We start from the raw sequence: 13,557 nt of genomic DNA on the forward strand, positions 1-13,557 counted from the left end.
CATTCACATTAATCTTAATTAGTATACAAGTGGAGACTCTATAGTCTAGACCTTTTAAAACACACACACACACACACACACACACACACACACACACACACAGCAAGGCAAGGCAAGAAGTCATAGCAGTGGAGAGACTGTGGCATCTGTGTGGTGGTAGCTGTAAAGCTATTTCTGCTTCATTTATTTCTGCATCCTGATTGGCTATGTGGGGCTGATTAACCTAATGTCATTACAATTATTGCTTTCCTCCATGCAATATGCAAGCCCCTTTCAGTTGGAACTTATTATCATGCAACCGGAGCACTTCAGTTTGCATAATGGCTGCATGGTTACGTCTAACCAGGAATGGAAGCATCTCAGCCAATCACAGTCCAAGTCTAACCTCTCACATTGGCTTCCTCATTCATCTTGTCAGTACATGCACATTTCCTTTTTCTTCCTTGAAACTAAACATCCTGTGCTATTGATGCCTCCCATTATGAAGCACTACTTTACTCTGAATGGGATTGAACTCAAGACGTCTCCTTAAAAATATGAGCTCGCTAGGGAAATGTCTCTCAGATCAATGGAGCTAAATGATTTGACACCATCCGTCTGATTCCCAAATGCATTTGCTTAGAAACAAGCCCTTTCATTTCAATGCAAATTCCTCATAAATGTGCTTATTAGGCTCAACATGCACATCCCTGTCACTTTGGCTACGTACACACTATAACTTTAAAGCACTTTTGAAACATATTTACCCTCAAAGAATTCTGGGCACTGTAGTTTCCTAAGGGCTGCTGGGATATGTAACTCTGTGAGAGGTAAACTACCCAGAATTCTTTGTAGGAAAGAATGTGCTTTCAATGTGCCTTAAAAGTATCGAGTGTTTCTTTGTTGATAAACTGATATATAGTTTTTTAATGACAGTTATGGAATTCACTATTACATTGAGATTGTTTTTTTTAAAAAAACAACAACAACTGTGTGTGTGTGTGTGTGTGTGTGTGTGTGTTGGATCCAGAGTTTGCTGCCACCCATCAGACCACCCTGAGTTGAGTATAATTCAGGAGATTCTTCTGGTGAGGGAAATATAATTTTAATTTATTTTTCGTGTGGTGCTGTAAACAAAAATAGAAAGCATTGAAACATCATAAAATTGTGGAGAATGATTTAAGGAACTGGGTATGTTTAGCCTGGAAATGAGGAGACTGCAAGGAGATATGACAGGCATCTTCAGATATCTAAAGGTCTGTCACATGGAGGTTGGTGCAAGCTTTTTTTTCTCTCCTGCTCTGGAGGCTAGAACCCAAACCAATGGCTTCAAATTGCAAGAAATGAGATTCTGGAAGGACTTTCTGACAGTAAGATTTGTTCGACAGTGGAATACAGTCCAATGAGAGGTGGTGGACTCTCCTTCCTTGGAGGTTTTTAAGCAGAGTTCAGATGGTCAACTGTCATGGATGCTTTTGTTGAGATTCCTGCATTGCGGAGGGTTGGACTGGATGACCCTTGGGATCCCTTCCAACTCTGCAATTCTACGATTCTATGAAATGCATACTAATTAAAGATGTTATTTGCATATTACATTGTGCTAATTGGACTGTATCCTATTTATGAATCACCTCCAAAGCAAATTCGCATGCCAAAGAGTACTGAAAAGCTATACTTTTAAAAACTAGGGAGAGCCACGTGATCTCTGCGGGTTGTAGGCACCGAGCTTATTTGCCTGCTGTCTTCAGGCACCTTCTGAACTATAAAGCATGTTCTGACAATTAAATCAGCAGCAAGACTGTAAATAAGTGTACTCCCTTGGGGTTGCCTTACATCTATTTCTAAATGCTTGACACAAAAGATAATGGATTTTGCTGGTGCCATTTATGATGGCATCAAATAAACACAGAGACAAGCGCTATGGATTTTCATGCCACCGGCCACAAGCTTATTGATTCAATATGGATCACATTTACTCAGAACCTCTTAGTCCCTGCAGTCCAAACATCTCTAATGACCCTGCAAACAGCACAGATGCAAGCGCTGTGTTCTAGCAGGGAGGATGTGGCCTCTTTTGTTGTCAGAATCATTTAGGAATCGTTTTACACACGCCAAAGTCACTCTCTCTCTTTCATAGTTTCTCCTCTGCCTTCCTTGCTTAATTAATTTATTCACCAACATAAAGTCAAAACGTAGCTGGCAATGCAACCTTAATTACTACGGATTCTCGTCCCTACTAGTAGCTGATGCAATGTGCATATTTTCCACTTTCTTTTCATTAGAAACTGCATTAGTGTGATTACTTATTGGCATGGGATGGGGTGTGGGGTGATGGCTATCATAGCTCTAAAACTGACCAGCCTGCACTTGTTTCTAGCAATGGAGGGACGGAGATATCTATCCAGAAAAGATATAAGGGGGAGTCTTGGAATGGTTGACCCTTATCAGTTACCATCTCATGGCGTAATTCAGTAGCAGATATTAGGCCACAGGTGCCATTAGATTGTTGCTCATGGATCTAAGGCAGCCACGTACTCATGACTGACATAGTTCCAGTTCAGTGGGGGTTGGGGGAATGTCTCCTTTTCCAAATAGTTCAGCATTGCAGTAGATGCACAAAGCTGATGGTGGGTAACGATTGCATGTTCGCTGGACAAAACTACACAATGGTTTTAAAAGGTCCTATATAATGTAAATCAGGCCAAGGGATTCATGCCGATCGCTCATCTTTAAGGGGAAAGAAACCAAGATATACCTAACCCAAAATTACTAAAGAAAATAATTGTAAGGATATTAACAAAAAGCAATGATATATATTTCAACACTAAGACTGAAACCCTATGTATATTTTGGGAAAAGAGTGGAACTAGATGGTCATACTGAACATAGGGCTGTGATATAAATTAGTAGACTCTCCTTTCTCGGCAATGTTTAGGGTGACTAACTTCTGGTTGCCAGTTCTGGTTGCCAAACGCACATATAAATTGTCCTGACTGTTACAGGAAGAGTGCGGACAGTTTTATGATGGACTGCCATTTTGTGTTATGTCCTAACTCAGATGACATGCATAGGGTCATGCTTTTCTAGCTGCAATTATCCACACTCTAGTAACCTCTATACTGAGCTACTTAATGTGCTCTACCAGGGTCTGCCTTGAAAATGGTCTGGAAGTTACAATTGCAGAATGTGCTGGATAGGATACAAATGGGTGATCCTGGTTGCATGCATATAACACCAGTTACTACATTGAATTTATCTGCATTGGCTGACAGTAGCATTCCAGGCCTCCTTCACAGTACTTATGATTTCAGTTATAGCCCTAAACAACCTACCTGCTCATTTTAACAAATCTACAGAGGAAGCTGCATTGATGGCTTCATTGCTGAGTGAGCTTCATAGTGCAGGAACCTAGAGGAGGGCTTTCTCTGAGGTAGTCCCACAGCTTTGGAATAGCTGTTCACACCATTGACACCATTGACAAAGTAAGCATTCTGCCCAGGCCTTTGGGAAGGTATGGAATACGCGGTGATACTTCATTTCACTTTCTGCTGCCTATTTTTAAACTATCATTGTTCTTGGAATTTATGGTGTTTGTTTCGTGTTTGTTTTAAATTTTATTGTGAAGTATGATTTTAATGTTTATTATGTGTCACCCTGGAACTCTGTGGTGAATGACAGATTTCCCATGAATGAATAAATAAGAATCCCTGAATGCAACCCAATCAAGCAAAATAGCACTAAAGGAATGCGATGTTGTACTAAATACTTTGCAACTGCCGTATTTTGCAGCCTGTTCCAAATAAAAGTCACCTCACAGTACATGCTAATAATGCATGTGGTTTCTCTTAAGTTGAAGCCCCATGGCCAAGTTCTCAAGAACAACCAAAATTACCAGGTAGTTGCTTGAAAGGAACCAATTCTGAAATGAACTTACTGTGCTCATTGACAGACTGACAACCTAACCAAGTAATTGCTATGTTGGTGCATAGTAATCAACACAGCATCTCAAAGGAGATAAGTATTTTGTGGAGAGGGGAAGAGAATACACAGCAAAAGCAATTAACTTTATGGAGGCAATTAACATCATGGGAACAGAAATGTAGAGTTTGAGGGCACAGTATGTGGGTCCTAAGACATTAACAATATTTTTTATTATTATTTAGGTTTGGCTGATCCTATGGATCAACCCCAGTGATTCAAGGGCTAACTGCTAATGAGGCACAACTATGCAAGGCAAACAGGGAAAATATGATTATGTTGGGGGCTACCAACCATTTTGGATCAGTGGGCAGATTTGGAATGTTGAGAATGTGCTTGAGGGCATGACCGCTAGAGGTGTGGCTTAACACAAAATAGCTGCCACAGAAAGAAGAGCCAGGACCACAAAATCGTAAAGGCACTCCCCCCCCCCCACTCCATCAATGAAGAAAAATCACCTTTGTCACCTACTCAGTCCCAAAGAGTATTTCTTTGCATCTCTCCTCTGCAAATGAAAGATAGTATGTCCAGTCCTGGCATCCAATGAAATGTTTAACAGGGCATATTCCATGTAAGAAAGGCTGAGGCAGAGCAAACAAGCAGGAAGAATTAGCAATCTTTCATGCATTGCAAATTTCTAAGGGGGTATTTGCTGAGACCTTCCACAGCCACCAAATGAGGTACAGTGGTACCTCGGGTTAAATATTTAATTCGTTCCGGAGGTCCGTTCTTAACCTGAAACTGTTCTTAACCTGAAGCACCACTTTAGCTAATGGGACCTCCTGCTGCCGACGCGCCGCCGGAGCACAATTTCTGTTCTCATCCTGAAGCAAAGTTCTTAACCCGAGGTACTATTTCTGGGTTAGCGGAGTCTGTAACCTGAAGCGTATGTAACCCAAGGTACCGCTGTATTGGCAGCCACACTGCTGCCCATGGGTGTCATGTTATTGACACCTGCATTATTTCCTTATTCTATATCTTCCAACTTTCTTTAGATGAAAACAGGGACATTTCTCCCTCCCTCCCAACTGACCCTCCCCCCCCATTCCCACCCCACAGCATTTCCTACCAGAGGAAGAGCAAGGGCCAGCACTACACCAATGTGATGCAGTACACACACCCTCTACCATCCCGAAAAAAACCCTTAACCCTGATTTTATTTTATGTGGTTCTTTGATAGACCTACAAAAAGAAAAACACACATCAGTAAATAAATTTTAGAAAGGGGCAAGATGAGACATGGACACACACAGCACTTTAAAACAAACAAACAAACAAACAACAACAACAAAACAGGGTTCCTTGCACTCCACTCTGCTTCCTCTTTCTTCCTGCCCAGGCTTCCTCCTTCTGCCTGCCCCACAGAGCTAGCACATCATGAAGGGCTAGGCCTTGGTGGTGGCAGCCTTTCCTCCTGCTTGCCTGCTCTCCAGCAGCAGCTGGAGCTGCTTAAGGGAGGAAGCAGCCATGGAGATGTCCCCTTGCATCTGAAGTCACTGCCATTGCTTGGGACAAGCACCGGCTTATCTTCCTCCCCAAGCTTGGTGGCGGCAGCACTGGCAGGGGAAATAGGGACATTCCAGGATCGAATCAGAAGCCAGGATGGCTTTTGTAATTCCGGGACTGTCCCTGGAAAATTGAGACACTTGGAGGGTATGTGATTCTCAATAAGCAGAAAATAGTACTTCTTCCCTATGAGTTACAGCAGTCCTGATTTTCCACTGAACTCCCAAATAGTGCAAGCAATTGTCTGGCAACCCAGGATGGCAGAGCAACATTACAACAGAGGCTGTGTCTGTGTTGAAGCTAAAGCCAGACATGGGATGAGCATGAGGGGAGATGTTTCTTCTTCTCTAGGCTCATCAAATAATGCTATTAAATCACCAGCGAAGAGGGCAAAAGATATAATGAATATACCTTTCCATTTTGTACCTCCTCACTGCTCAAGCAGCACTGGTAAAGGAATAAAAGCTGAGGCACTTTTGTGCATAGTCTCTTAACCAAGGGCTCATCATTTGCCTGATCTCCTAGCAACTGAAAGTTATTCTTTCCATTGTGAGGAAAAGATAATGAATGTACACCTTTGTTTCAGTCTTCTTATACCTGGATAGCTCACAGAAAAACAAGGAACCTCTTTAAAAGCCATTATATAAGGTAGCATAGAATCAGAAAGAGACTGTGACAATGGTCACCTCAGAGGATAAATTATAGTAGAGATTAAGTAAACACACAAAGCTGTACCTGAATACAGATGTCTTTTTGGGTAACTTTGCACATGTGTTTAACTAACATAGCAAAAATCTGAACCTGTATACGTCACACTCTTTCTATGCCAATAAAGGAAACTGAAATGAATATCAAACATCATAGAGTTTTTTTGTTTTTCCATGCATGATGCTTGAGGAATTTAGTTTCTGTGAATTCTGATGAAAACTGAACCGATCTACTTCTGACAAACTAATTCATAGATTGGAACATATTTTTATTTTGAATTTCACACTTATCTGAATATTGTGATTCAATTCTCAGCTCAATAAACCCCATTATTCTAAAATGCATATTTTTAATGCATTTTATTAAAGTGCTTTTAGAAATGCATACTACATATGTAGCATAGCTAAACAGAAATCTTTTTGTGGATTTAAAGAAACCACACATAAATCCAGTAACAGGACAGAATGAATGCATGCATGTGAAATTGACACGATCTGGAAATAGACTAATGATCTATGTGTCTTTAATATAGGCACATATCTAAATGCAAGCTGCTGGTTATTTTAAGTAACACTTGGAAACAGATCACATTACAGTTATGTTGCTTTCAGTGACAAAGAAACATTTGTGTGCAACAAATTTTATTTGTGTGCAACAAATGCACAATGCTTTTAGTGCACAATCTCAAAGTATATAAGAAACACAACTGGACATTGGTTACATAACCCAGGGGTAATTAAATTGTGACTACAACACTGATGTTGTTTCACTGAAGCCAATGTACTAGGTCATGATCATGATATTATTAGGTGGCCCCTGGGTTTTCTGGCTGGTTTATGTTTTGCCAAATTTCTCACAGTACAAAATGGAATGGATAAAAGCTAAAATGAACAAGGTTACACATCCAAACAGGATTTATATTATTGCTGAAAACAAATTGCAAACTCTTCAGGGACAGGGACAGAATAAAACTGCTCTCCTATGTTCACATACCTGGAAGTAAGTCCTATTGAACTCAGTGGGCTTACTTCTAAGTGGACAGCACATATTGAGTTGCACTGTAAGAGAAGACCCTGTGCTGCCAGGATAAGATTTAATCTGTAAATAGATGCTTGAACTATGTATTGCAAATTGCCATATCTGCCAAACAAGCCGCAAAAGAAGGTGTTAAAATCAAGGCACTATGTGGGCTTGTTGTAAGATAACCAGCTCATAAATATTTTGAATTTAACACCTCTCCTCATCTTACAAAGACACATTAAGCCTTGTGTAGGAGGCTTAATTTAACCAAGACCACTTCAAGCTATTATTATCAAAGGAGTTCTGAGCTTTTCCGGTGATGCTATACAGCTTCGGAAAGCTATTTGATTATTCGTGTGGTGAGAAGAACAAAAGCCGTAGTCTGCCTTTCACATAAAGTGATTGCTGCAGAGAATATGTAGTCAGCATACCCGTTCTGCAAATTAAAATAACTAACAGTTTGCCACAGTGGTCTGGAGAATGGTGTGGGGCACATATAAATAATACACCTTAGAATGAGTCAGACAATTGGTCTACCTAGCTCAGCATTGTCTACACTGACTGTGTAGGCTCTTCAGGAGTTCAAACGGGATCTTTTCCCAGTTCTACCTGGAGATGCCAGGGGTTGGACCTGGGACTTTCTGCAAGCAAAGTAGATTTTCTACTACTGAGCTACATTCCTCTCCAATGAAGACATAACTGTTCCTTTCAGTAATAATCTAGAACAAAGCAAGCCCCCAATGCAAAGGGCCTGGGATCCCCCGAACCATTGCATCTTTGGAAGAATGTGAAAAATGCCATGGCTGTCTTGAACTCTTTAAGAAACCCATCTATGACAATCAATGAAATCACTTTTTTCTCTCAGTCACATCCACCCACAGAGGAAGTAGCTCCAAGTTATTCATTACAGGCTGTTGGGGGAAGGAGTGGAAAGAGGCTTTGAAGCAGAAGAAGAACCCACCATGTTAACAGTGTTCCTGCTATAGTGGAGGTCACACTTATGTAAAGTTCATAAATAAATGACATTTTAAAGCAGAACCATAAATCCTGGTTAGCATACTTCTGGCTTTGGATAAAACAACAAGACTGAAATATTCAAAGCACATGATATGACATATTGGAACAAAAAGTCATTTCATGTCCAATTTCTTTTTATATGATAAACATGCTGTTAGCTATCTAAATGAGGAATTGCTTCTTCAGCAACCCGGGGGAAAAATGATTGCAGTAGGGGTATCAAACCTTCTGCTAATTTGAAATAAGAAATCTGGGTGGATGGAGGGAGTTTTGCATTCTCTACATTCACATGAATAATAAAATCACTGCTGTGCCAAAATCTGTTCTCCAATTTATTTTTCCCTGTGAAAGAGGTTTCCATTTTTCTGCCCCATTCTCAGAAAACTTAAGAATTTTGGTAGGGTACAGGGTTTTGAGATTAGTTTAGTCTTGCAAGGAGGCCAAGTGTGATGTATGTACAGTGGTACCTTGGGTTACATATGCTTCAGGTTACATACACTTCAGGTTACAGACTCCGCTAACCCAGAGATATTACCCCAGGTTAAGAACTTTGCTTCAGGATGAGAACAGAAATCGTGCTCTGGTGGCGCGACAGCAGCAGGAGGCCCCATTAGCTATAGTGGTGCTTCAGGTTAAGAACAGTTTCAGGTTAAGAACGGACCTCCGGAATGAATTAAGTACGTAACCAGAGGTACCACTGTATTTTCTTTCCAGAAAACACTCTGCAGCCCCCTTGGCTGCCCATGCTCCTGATCTGAAAAAGCTTCCTGGGAATGTCTTCTGCTGGGCTTTGATTGAAGTGGTGGCACTCCAGAGGATAGACCAGTACTGAGATGATCTGTAGTTTGAATGAATAAATAAAATACCCCTTGACCACCTCAAGGGTAAGGCAAGTGCAATGAAAAACCTGCACCCCACTCATGAGAATTTCTTCAAAAATCTCCTATCATCTTTGATATCTTTTGAATGCAATTTCTTTTCTTGTTAATTGGTGGAGAATGGTTGTGGGAGGCAAGGTAATTTTTCAGCACAGTGTTAATTTAAAGGAACAATCTGCAGTGGCCAGCGGTACAGTTTACCAGAGAGAAACAATGGTGAAGGGGAAAGCAAGGCTGAGGGAAATGTCCATCCTTACCTGTAAGCATCTGAAGAAAACCAGTGTAACAGAGCACATCAGACAGGAATGTAGTTCCGTGGTAGAAGGTTCCAGGTCCAATTCTTGCCATCTCCATGTAGGAGTAGGGTAGATTCCTGCCTAAATTCCTGAAGTGCTGCTTCCAGTCAGTTCCAACAAAACTGAGCTAGATGAACTGTCTTACTCTAGCAACTTCCTATGTACCACAGCAGCTTTACGCAAGCATGCAGTTGTTGGATTCATAGATGCCCACACCAAATCAACAACTTTCCCCATGAAAGGGGGCACTAATCTAGCCAGAAACTGACATTGCTGAATGAGGTACACCTTCCGCCCAACACTTTCAGCTAAATGCAGGGATTCCAGTCTCTCCTTGCTTAGCTGACAGCATCTATCATAGGAGTTGAAAGTGTCGCAAGCTCCTTAGAACCATCTCATCACTGTGACACATTTTGGACTAAGTTTCTGCCAGAGGATTGGTGTAAAAAGCTCCTGCTATCATCCTTTCCCTTTGTACCATTGTCTCAAGTTATTGAAGTGTTATGCATACAGGAGAGCTTACATGATCCAGGACATGTGGATTTGTTTAAGCATCCCATGTAAGTATTTAATCTTTTGTAAAGTGAGTGACACCTTGCCACACTGATAGTCCTCTTCCTTGGCTGTTCTGCTTTAGCGTTAAGTCAATTGCTCATGTGTGCAAGGACTGGTGGCAAAGTGGTGGAGGATGGAGATGTGTGTCACATGATCTGCCCTGTAAACTAGACTGCTGCCCTCAGGTGTTGTGAAGGAAGCTGCCCAATCACATGTTGAAATAAGATCCAGCTGCTAGCTTGATCAGTTTTTGTACAGTGAAGGGAGACTACTATCTTGTCCCCTTGCTTCAGGCATCAAAAACGTTTGCGGCTAATTCCGAATCTGGTGTCCAGGAACTGACGAGGTTTTGCTACCTTGTCATGGATAATGCCTGAGGGAGTGGGTTTTCTGTTGTGTTGTTTAATTTCCTCAAAGGTTCTCTGTTTATCTTTTCCCTTGAGCTAGGAATAGGTGAATCCATCCATTTCAATTTCTCTTCATTTCTCATTTCTCCAGTTTTCAGTTCAGTTCTTCACATTTCCACATTAGTTTGTGCTTCTTAATTTTTAAAGAGTCCTCATGAAAATTCACCAGTATTTTAGTGTGAATTTGTCTTAGCAAAGACATTTTTAATGCAATATTGCCGTTTACACACGATTTTTGCAAAGCAAATTTCTGTAATACAGTGCATTTTTTGTATGCTATTTCAATAATGTATGCATTTTTATGCACATGTTATCCAACTATACATATTTATGTACACATTACTTGGACAGAGAACTGCACTGTGAAAATCAGAGAAGTGCAAATTTCAAAGGACAGCTTGGTTTCCATGTATGCATTGTTTTGGGAAGTGTGATTTAAGTAGATTCCTCTTTAAATGTAATTGAATTTAAATTCTCCCCCATCCTTAATGTGATTTGACAATAGCTGAAATGAATGCAGAGGCAAGCAACATTATAGAAGCACCCACTGACAGACCAGGAGCATTACAGCCCAAATACTTGGCAATACTTCCTTCGCAATGATGAACGTCAGGGGAAAGGCAGCAGCCTCTCACTCTCTGAAAATTAATGAAGTCAGTGCATCAAAATAGCCAGCTAGAGAGGTGAACTTTGACATACTCCCAGATAAACATTCTGTGCTTCTTACTCTCCCTTAGGAAACACATGATACTTCATGGTCTAATCAAATTAAAGTGCACTAGAATGGAGAACTTTGTTTGAAAAGAAAGATACCTTGTCTCTTTACATTCTTTGAAAAGGCAAAAGAGTATTCCCGTGTGTGTGTGTGTGTATGTGTGTGTGTGTGTGTCTCCTGATGAATTTTGTTACTTTCCTTAGTTTGGGTTAAGAAGAATTGCCTTAGTCTGGCTTACTATATTATTTTATTGTGTGATGATAGACGGATTCAGAGATGTCATCAGCTGACACATTAAAATGCACTGGCAGTACCAACAGATAAAACTCTGCTGCTCAGTTTATCTGTGAGACTGTCTTAAGGTGGAAGGACCTCTCTGACTGTATTGGACATTTGTTTTACTTTATTTAAAATAGTCAATATCCAAGTAATTAAGCCACCTTGATTGCCACTTGCTGGGAACACTCAATGAGAATGTAACAAAAAATAAACAAAAATGCTGCCTTTCAATCCAAAAGGCATCAATTAAGGAGAACCAATAAATTTATGGCATGGGTCGTATTGTTTCAGGTGCTTGGGCAGTGGGGAGCTTGGGGTAAGGGCTGTGGTGGAGCAAGTGTGAGGTAGTGGTTGGAGTGTTGGACTAGGACCTGGGAGACCAGGGCTTGAATCACCACTTGGCCATGAAGCTCACTGGGAGACCTTGGAGAAATAACTTTTTATCAGCCTAACCTACCTCACATGGTTGTTGTGAAGATAAAAATGGAAGTGGGGAAAGAATTGTGTATGTCACCTTGAGGTCTTTGGAGAAAAGATGGGATATAAATGTTATAATAAATAAGTAAATATAAAAAAATAAAATAAACATGCTTTGGATACATAAGGTTTTAAACCCCTGTGCTGTGGGTTAAACCACAGAGCCTAGGACTTGCCGATCAGAAGGTCGGCGGTTTGAATCCCCGCAATGGGGTGAGCTCCCGTTGCTCGGTGCCTGCTCCTGCCCACCTAGCAGTTTGAAAGCATGTCAAAGTGCAAGTAGATAAATAGGTACCGCTCCGGTGGAAAGGTAAACGGCGTTTCCGTGCGCTGCTCTGGTTTGCCAGAAGCGGCTTAGTCATGCTGGCCACATGACTCGGAAGCTGTATGCCAGCTCCCTCGGCCAATAAAGCGAGATGAGCGCCGCAACCCCAGATTTGGTCACGACTGGACCTAATGGTCAGGGGTCCCTTTACCTTTTTTATATAACCCACCCACATTTGAAAAGACCCCTGTCTAAACCCTAGAAAATCACTACCTGTTGGCCTCTAATTCTGATCAGCCCCAGCTAGCGTGGTCAATTATAATGGAGATTGAGCAACATCTGGAGGGCCTCACACTGGTTAACTCTGGTGTAGACTGTATTTTTGTCTCCAGGAAATAATCCAACTCACTATAGGGCATCTCCTTGTTTCTCTAGTAATTTCAGCTGATGCTCACTCAACTAATGACAGATGTTTCTCTTAGAGCTGCAGAACTTCCTACAGCTTTTGTAATGTAATACCCAGCAGTATGACACTTTCCAGCTGGTAGGTGGGAATGAAGATAGGAGCCAGTTAGCATTTGAAATGTAGACAGACCATGTGAGAGATAACTATGAGTTGGCTGAGGGTGAAGAATCATTGGGTGCCACTGCTCTGAGATCTCTAATGTACGATAAGCAATTTTGCTGAAGGAGTCTACTTATCTCCTTCTTGTTCTGCTTATGGATGTGTAAATATGCAAACACCACAAATTTCACAGTCTCTTGTGCTGGTGGTAGCACTACCACCAGAACCTCCCACTGCCCAGGAGAGTACATGTAAATGGGAAATGTTTGCTTGCCTACCTTCAGACTTTTGACCATGAGTCACAGGTATCGGTGGATACATCTTCCCCTTCCAGGCACTTCCCCTTCCATATTGATGAATGCAATATGGAGATCCTGTCTATTTCATTAAAAGATATGTGGCAGGCAGAAGAACACAGTTGCTTCCTTCCTACCTACCCCTCTTATCATTTGTTCAATTCTTTTCTGCTTTCTATAGCATATGCTTGATAAGGAGGGAAAGCCAATAGAAACAGGATGGAGAATCTCAGAGCCTGACACTTATTCATTTCCCAGGGCTACAATTCCGAGTGAGCTTTAACAGTCAGTCCCTCTTCCCAGGGAATTGTATTGCTGGAAGAGGACTGAGTCCCATATGCAACTTTCAGAGCCTTTAACAAACTAAATTTCCCGGGTTGCTTTTGGGGAAGCCATGGCTATTTAAAGTGGGGTAACACTGCTTTAAAAGTATAGTAAGGATGGAGCCCCAATTACACACATGTAACAAGTGACCCCTCTGTACGATGTAGGAATCAAACCTTTAACACAGCAGGCTGCATGCTTTGCAACTTGCTCTTCTGGCATATCAGACAGGCATGGTTGCTTTTATCTTTTCAGCACCTATTGAAGATCTTCCTTGGAAGTAAAGAATTTT

This window comes from Podarcis muralis, chromosome 9 (genome assembly GCF_964188315.1).
Source record: "Podarcis muralis chromosome 9, rPodMur119.hap1.1, whole genome shotgun sequence".
In the NCBI taxonomy this organism is placed as follows: Eukaryota; Metazoa; Chordata; class Lepidosauria; order Squamata; family Lacertidae; genus Podarcis; species Podarcis muralis.